Source organism: Elephantulus edwardii, unplaced genomic scaffold (assembly GCF_000299155.1).
Source record: "Elephantulus edwardii isolate Elephantulus edwardi_28Jun2011 unplaced genomic scaffold, EleEdw1.0 scaffold00234, whole genome shotgun sequence".
Lineage (NCBI taxonomy): Eukaryota > Metazoa > Chordata > Mammalia > Macroscelidea > Macroscelididae > Elephantulus > Elephantulus edwardii.
This window is the reverse complement of record NW_006399984.1, coordinates 2291941-2299074: the sequence shown is the minus strand read 5'-3', so window position 1 is coordinate 2299074 and position 7134 is coordinate 2291941. Positions and strand designations below refer to the sequence as shown.

General features: G+C 37.5%; 1 protein-coding gene across 1 annotated transcript in view; it reads left to right on the top strand.

The window, feature by feature from the left end:
• The window catches only part of HERC2 (HECT and RLD domain containing E3 ubiquitin protein ligase 2), a 439756-nt gene that overhangs the window by 208660 nt on the left and 223962 nt on the right, over positions 1-7134 (top strand). The gene's annotated exons all lie outside the window — the stretch shown is intronic.

Sequence of the window (7134 nt, the reverse complement as noted above, 5' to 3'; positions counted from 1 at the left end):
TCTATTAAAATTTTACTTTTGACTCCACGGTTTTTTCTAAGAGTTCATTTTTCTTTTTTGACAAAATGTATACTTTATTTGGTGTTAACAGGTTTGATCATACTCTTTTTTTTTTTTTTAAAATTTCCATTGATTCATTGTTACACATTTTCCTCCCAGTCCCCTCTTCCCCCAGTTTGCTTTTCTATTTGGGAAAAAAAATTCTTTCATTGTTATACAGCTCCCAGCCCTGCCCCTGCTCCTGCCCCCTCACCCCCCAACTATGCAACTCTTATTCTGGAGTCTTGACGTGCCAGTAATACCTAATCATATGTTCCTTTTAAACAGTTCTCTCGCCTTGTCTGTTTCAATGCCATGTACATTATTTATCCCCTCTTTTCTTAGTTTTCCCCAACCCCAATATGAGTCCTGTTCTATAACAGTGGCAGTATGCAGTATTTGTCTTTCTGTGACAGAGAGATTTCACTCAGCATAATGTCCTCCATGGTCAACCATTTTGTATGATATTTCATTAGTTCTTTGTTTTTCAGTGCTGCATTATAGTCCATTGTGTGAATGTACCACAGCTTTTCTATCCATTTGTTGGTTGATGGGCACTTGGGGTTGTTTCCAACTTTGCTATTATGAACAAAGCAGCAATAAACATGGGTGTGCATACATCTGCTTGGGTGGCAGTTCTGGTTTCTTTAAGGCATATTCCCAGTGGGGGAATTGCTGGGTCAGTTGATATTTCTACTTCCAACTTTTTGGGGAAATCAAGAGGAAAAAACTGGAGAAAGCACCATACTGCCTTCCGTAGTGGTTGCACCATTTTACACTCCCACCAACAATGAATAAGGGTTCCAGTCTCTCCACAACCTCGCCAACATTTGTTGTTTGCTCAGTATTAAATTTTGCTATTCTTACTGGGGTGAGATGATATCTCATAGTTGTTTTGATTTACATCTCTCTCTAAGCTAGAGATTTTGAACAGTTCTTTATGTGTTTGTTTGCCATCTGAATATCTCTTTGGGGAATTGTCCATATCCTGTGCCCATTTTGCAATTGGATTATTTATCTTTTTCTTACTGTGGTGAAAACAAAAATTCTTAATAGGAAAAAGGCAAGGGGCATGAAAAAGTATTTAATGAAAGTGGAAGTAGTGACTTATAAACACATAGAAAGATGTTTGGCCTATCTCGTAATTCAGAAGCTGTACATGACATCATCCCTATGAGACAGGAGATTGACAGTAGTTGGTGGGTAAGGCTGCTACACTTAAATAAGATCTATTTGCTGGCAGCATTAATGTCATATAGGAACATATTATTAGCTTTGAGGGTGCTTAGATCACACTTGGATATAACTGAATGTTTCTTTTATTTTAATAGGACCCTCACATTTCCACAGTTCACACCAAAGAGCACAGTTTAAAAACAATGCTGATGGAATTTAAGTTGATGCAAGTGCTTGGGAGACATTTGAGCAAATGTGTCAGACTTGGTCCAACGTATAGTCATCTTCTGGGAATTTGTCTTATAAAAGGCTTGAAGATATAGAAATATGAATGCTTCTAGTAGCTGTTTTGCTGGTATTTTTTTTGTGTAGAAAAACTAAAGATAGTTTCAATATTTACTATTACATGGTGTGTATTCCTGTAATGGGCTATCATGGAGGTGATCAAAGTGATGAGACAAGGAAAATGTGAAAATGACAAACTCAAGAAGGAAAACACATTGCTTTGTTTATTTTTTCATCAGTGTGTGTGTTCATCTTACCTGCTACCTATTGTTCATGGGGTTGCTGAGTCAGTCTACTTGATAGTACCTAACACAATAATGACATGTGCTGTTGATTCACATTGTGTTGAGTATTGTGGTGAGCATAACGACAATAAGATAGTTCTTTTCTGTGGTCATTTCTTTCTTGAATCATGGTGAAGAAAGGAAATGAACTTGTACATTTTTATTAAAGTTGTAATGGAGCCATGAGCCTGGGTTATCAAAAAATTTCATTGTGAGTCATGCTAAATAGAAAGACAATTGAGATTAAAGGAAGGGGCAGCCTGTAAGGAACATGACAGACGGTATATATGAGAGGAAGTCTCTGTCCCGGTGGAGGTAACCAAAGGGCACAGGAAGTGACCATCAGCTGGGGCACTTTTTGCCCAGTGAGAGTATAGGAAGTATCAGAGTAGCTGGAGAATTTCTGGAGGCCATGTGAAAGATTACTTAGTATCAAGCAAAATCTACTTGTGAAATTTGCTAATATTGGGACAGAGACCCTGGAGATGGAGGACATGTTTTTGAGTTACGTAGTCAAAGTATCTTCTGGTAAAGGCATTGGAAATGGAAAGAAAATTTCCACTATAGTGACACTGTAGTCTTTTAGATGAAAAGTTTATGGGAAACCCATGAAAAGTTAGAGATGTTTTTAAGTACATGTTACTTGAGAGAATAAATAATATGTTCTTTTTGACAAAAGTAAGAAGATTCAGTGTTTTGTTTGTTTTTTAATACTAAGAGGAAAGAATATTGTGAATTTAATTTTAAACATGGGGAGTTTAAGAAAAAGATTGAAATTTTGCATTCAGTTTCATATCGGAGATGCTAGGACTCAACAGTATTTTGTAAATATGGATAGATTACTGGGAACTTGAAATATGGAGAATTGTGTGGATTTTTCTGTGATCACAATGGTGAGTAGTTGATACAGGAGTTGGTTCAGCATAACTGTCCTTTGCTTTTGGCATAGTTGTATACCCACATGGAGGGCTTCAGGAGAGCTGAAAAATATGGTGCCATGTTTTTATCAGTACAGTTTCACTGTAACACAGTGACATACTATCTTTTTTTTTTTAGTACATCTTGAACCATTCTCACTTTACTGTGAGTCAGAACATGTGAAGCCTGTAGGCCTGAAATATTTATTAACCAACATTTTTATTAAAAGTTGATGATCTCTAGTGTCAAAAGGTTAGTTGACATTGTAACTATGCATTACTGTGGTTTGAAATACTTGATTCATCATATAATTGTTTGAAGAAGTCTTAGAATGTTGTAAATATTGGAAGGGACAACAACAAATAGGAATACTAAAAGCCTTATCCAAGGCCTTTTGCAGACTGAGGGTCCCAAAGGATGGAATAATTTTATAATTATTAATAATGAGACAAACAACCAGGAATGAGATAGAACAGAGAATATAAAACAGGGGGCCAGCAGTTCTCCACTGAAGACCCCAAGCCATGTTTCTCTGTGTATTTATTGATAATCTGGGGGAGCAAATAACAAAAGGAATTCCTTGTAAATGAAAGCGAATTTTTTTCTATTGTCAGCCTAATGCTCTAGCTGAGGAAGTATTTCAGAGGAAGTACCACTCTGTGGGGGGCCCTAGCTGTCTCCTGTCTAGAGGGAACAAACAGCTCATTTTCTGGGATCTGCCACAAGAGAAATCCTAACTTATAAATCTGTAATTCCTTCAATTCCTGAACAAGGGTTTTCATATAATGTTTGGTATAAAGTTTGGCTTCCCATATTTCCCCCTTTTTGTTTTTAACATAATTATGTTATCCTCTAGACTTGCATCTTCTCTTCTTTGGTTCACTCTTGCTTGTTTTGGTTTTCTCCATCCTTCATATATAAACAAACAAACAAAACAGATTAAACATAATAAACCCAAAGAAATACTTTAAAAAAATCTCCATATGATCAGAAGAATTCAGGTTGAATATTCCTTGAGAGTCTGTTTTAATTGTCCCATTGCCACAGTGCTTGTCAAAAACAGTTCTGATTAATCTCCTTTGGCGAGTTCTGGTGGCTTAGTGGCAAGAAGCTGCACTGCAATCCCAGAGATGTGCAGTTCAAATCCACCAGATGCTTTGCTGAAGAAGGAGGAACAATTGCCTCCTGTACCAGTCAGATTCGATTTGACAGTACACACATAAAAAATAAAAAATAAAAAAAAACCAAGCAAACAAAAACCAAAACAGTTCTTATTAATCTCTTTTGTCAGCATGTCCTTTGCCATTCCCTATCACTCCTCCCTGAGAGAGATTTCACCCTGAAACCTAGTGTCAAGATCTCTCACTACTCTGAAGGGCCCTTTGGCAGCAGGAAACACATAGACTTTTGCAGAGATTGATTTTGGAATTTAGATGCACTGTTATCAGTTGTGCTTAGGGATGCACGTTCATATCCTTGAAGATGTATCCTGGAACTGTTGCAGCCTAGAAAACACAAATTTAACTAACAAGTTAAAAGTACATGAGTCAAAAATTAAAAGCAATAATATTCCAACTAGAAGTTCTAACAATGGCACAAATCAAGTTACAGAAAGAAGATAATCCTTAAAATAAAAGTCTTATTGGCTGGCACTTTGTCTATTATAGTGAAAGGGCTAGGAACCACAAGATATAGAGGCACAGCTATGTCATTTATTGTTCTTAAGTCCTGGACCAAATTCCATTGGGTTGTTTTACAGCTAAGAAGGCCACATGCAAAGCAGAGGTGCAGTAAGAAACTGCTTATGAGGTTTTCCGTCTATTCCAACAACTAAGGAAGGAATAGCGAGAAGAGATGGATCTGAGAAGGCTCTAAGTCCGAATAATATAGGCTCTTGTGTCCAGGAGAAAACTGATATACTTACCAGCAATGTTAATGCTCACCCATGGCTCTTCTGGGAGGATCTGAATCCTTGAAGAGTCCTCCTTTGTTTCCAGCTGGGAGCTGGGGCCTGTCAAGTCATCTGTTGGCCATGAGGACCTGATGTGGACTCTCGTTGGCTAAGTGTCTTTCAGATCCACACTTAAAGCAAGTGAGTGGGAGCTTCCTCTCTACCCCCTTGCCTATCTGTGGCTCTCATCTGTGACACTGTTTACTGAAGTGGCCCACCTTTCCATAGTTGAATCAATTCTGACCTCCTTTATTACCCTTGGGTGGCATTGTTTATGAGTAACACTTCTTTTTCCTCACACAGGCCCTAAAGTGGCAGCAATAGCTGTCCCAATAATTTTGGCCATTCTCTGGTCTTTTCCCTCTAGATCCCAGTTGTTAAAAGAGGGAAAAATTTAAACAAATATATAACAAATCATTTTGAACAATATAATCTTTTATGTTTAAGGCTATTAATATTATCAATATGATTGATTGTACGAATAATTTCCAGTCCAAAGAGATACATATTCCAATGCAGTTCCTAATTTTTGTAAATTATTTTGGTAAGAAGAATACTGTAAATGTGGATACAGTACCACTATTTCTCCTCCATGCCATGATATAGTGTTATTAGCATGAGCAGTTATAAATCCATTGCCTTGCTTACACTAAAATTTTTGATGTTGCTATGCTGACGAGCAAAACCAACAAGGCTCCAATCAATGACGCTTCCATAGGAAGTATTAATTAAAACTCGTCTTTGCTCTATTCAACATTGTTTCCAATGTATCCATACTCTAAGAAAGATAAAGGAAGCAACTGACAGGGAGGAATGTCAGGATAATCTGAAGTTGTTACTGATATCTTCATGAAAACTATATCCTTGAAACATCTACTAGAGAGATATATTATTCCCCAAAACTTTATAAAGCCAATGAACAACTTTAACAAGATAGTATTAGAAACATATGCCCAATAGTTGATATTATCTGCCATTCTGCAGCTTCGTCCTTGTCAAAGTGTGGCCTGTTTTGATTCATCTCGGGATTTCAAGTTTCTGGAGGGCACCCACAGCAGTTCTGATCCTGTAGAGACATAAGCAAATCCTCGCCCCCCACCTAATAACAAATCCCTTTTTCCATTCATTAGTTAGAGGTTCCTTATAATATATAGGCTGATTCAATTCTTTAGAGGATTGTAATACCCAATGTCTTTCAGCTGGAGTTTCTCCTTTTTCATTGTTGTTGTTGTTATGTTGTTAAGTGCCGTCGAGTCGCAGGCGACTCATAGTGACCCTATGAAGGAGAGTCCTCGATGCTTGGGTGCCTTTCATCCTCTCTCCAGGTTCATAGGGTTTCAGGAGGCAAGCTATTATGGAAGTGGACGCTACTTCTCCTTCCACATTTGTTTAATCGGGGAGCTCCATCCCACTCTCAGTTCGCACTGGGTAGACAACCATTAACACATTTGACACATCCATGTCACAGTGTTCCAGCCTCACTGCAACCACGAGTGACCACGGGACGGCAACTGTACACCAGGGCTATATGACCTAGAGGAATGTCTGAACAAAAACAATGAAAGACTGGCCGGAGGGCCACAAACTAAAAGTCACCCACCTTTGTCTTGGTCACACCGTTTTCTCTTCACTGGGCCAGCTGATCTCTCTCTCTCTCTCTGTCTCTTTCTCTTTCTGTTGATGTTATTGTTGTTAAGTGCCGCCGAGTCGCAGGCGACTCATAGCGACCCTATGAAGCGACCCTTTTTCATTAGCATTTAAAAAATATAAAGTAAATAAGGCTTTTTGTAAAATAGTTCAAGGAGATGATATTCATTCCATTGCACCCCGCCTTCTGTTTTTTCAGCATAGTTTGTAAAGTCTGATTACCCTTTCTATTAAAACTTGTCCTTGGGGGTTATATGGAATACGAATAATATGATTAATGTTCCATTTTTTAAGAAACTCTTGTGTTTTCTTAGAATTATAAGCAGGAGCATTATCAGTTTTAATACTTGATGGAAGGCCCATCACATTAAAAATTTCAATTAAATGTTGGATTATTACATACTCTGAATTTTCTCCTGGTAAAGCAGTGGCCCATTGAAAGCCTAAAAAAGTGTCAATAGTATGATGAACATATTGTCACTTCACAAATAATGGAATATGAGTAACATCCATTTGCCATAGTACATTTTGTCCTTATCACCTCTAGGATTAACTCCTTTTTCATAGGGTGGTACATTAATGGGACCACATTGAGGACATCCTCATATAATTTCTTGAGCTGCTTGTTGCTGTGTAATATTCAAATGAGTATGGTGATGAAAATCTTCACTAACTTTAACATTCCTACCAATAATTGATCTAGTTTATCATTTAATTGTGACATTGGTCCCAGAAGGCCTGAATGAGCTTGAATATGAGTGATATAAATAGGAGATTCTCTTTGATGTCTAAAAAAAATATATATACATGTATACCTGTATATATTTTGTTGTT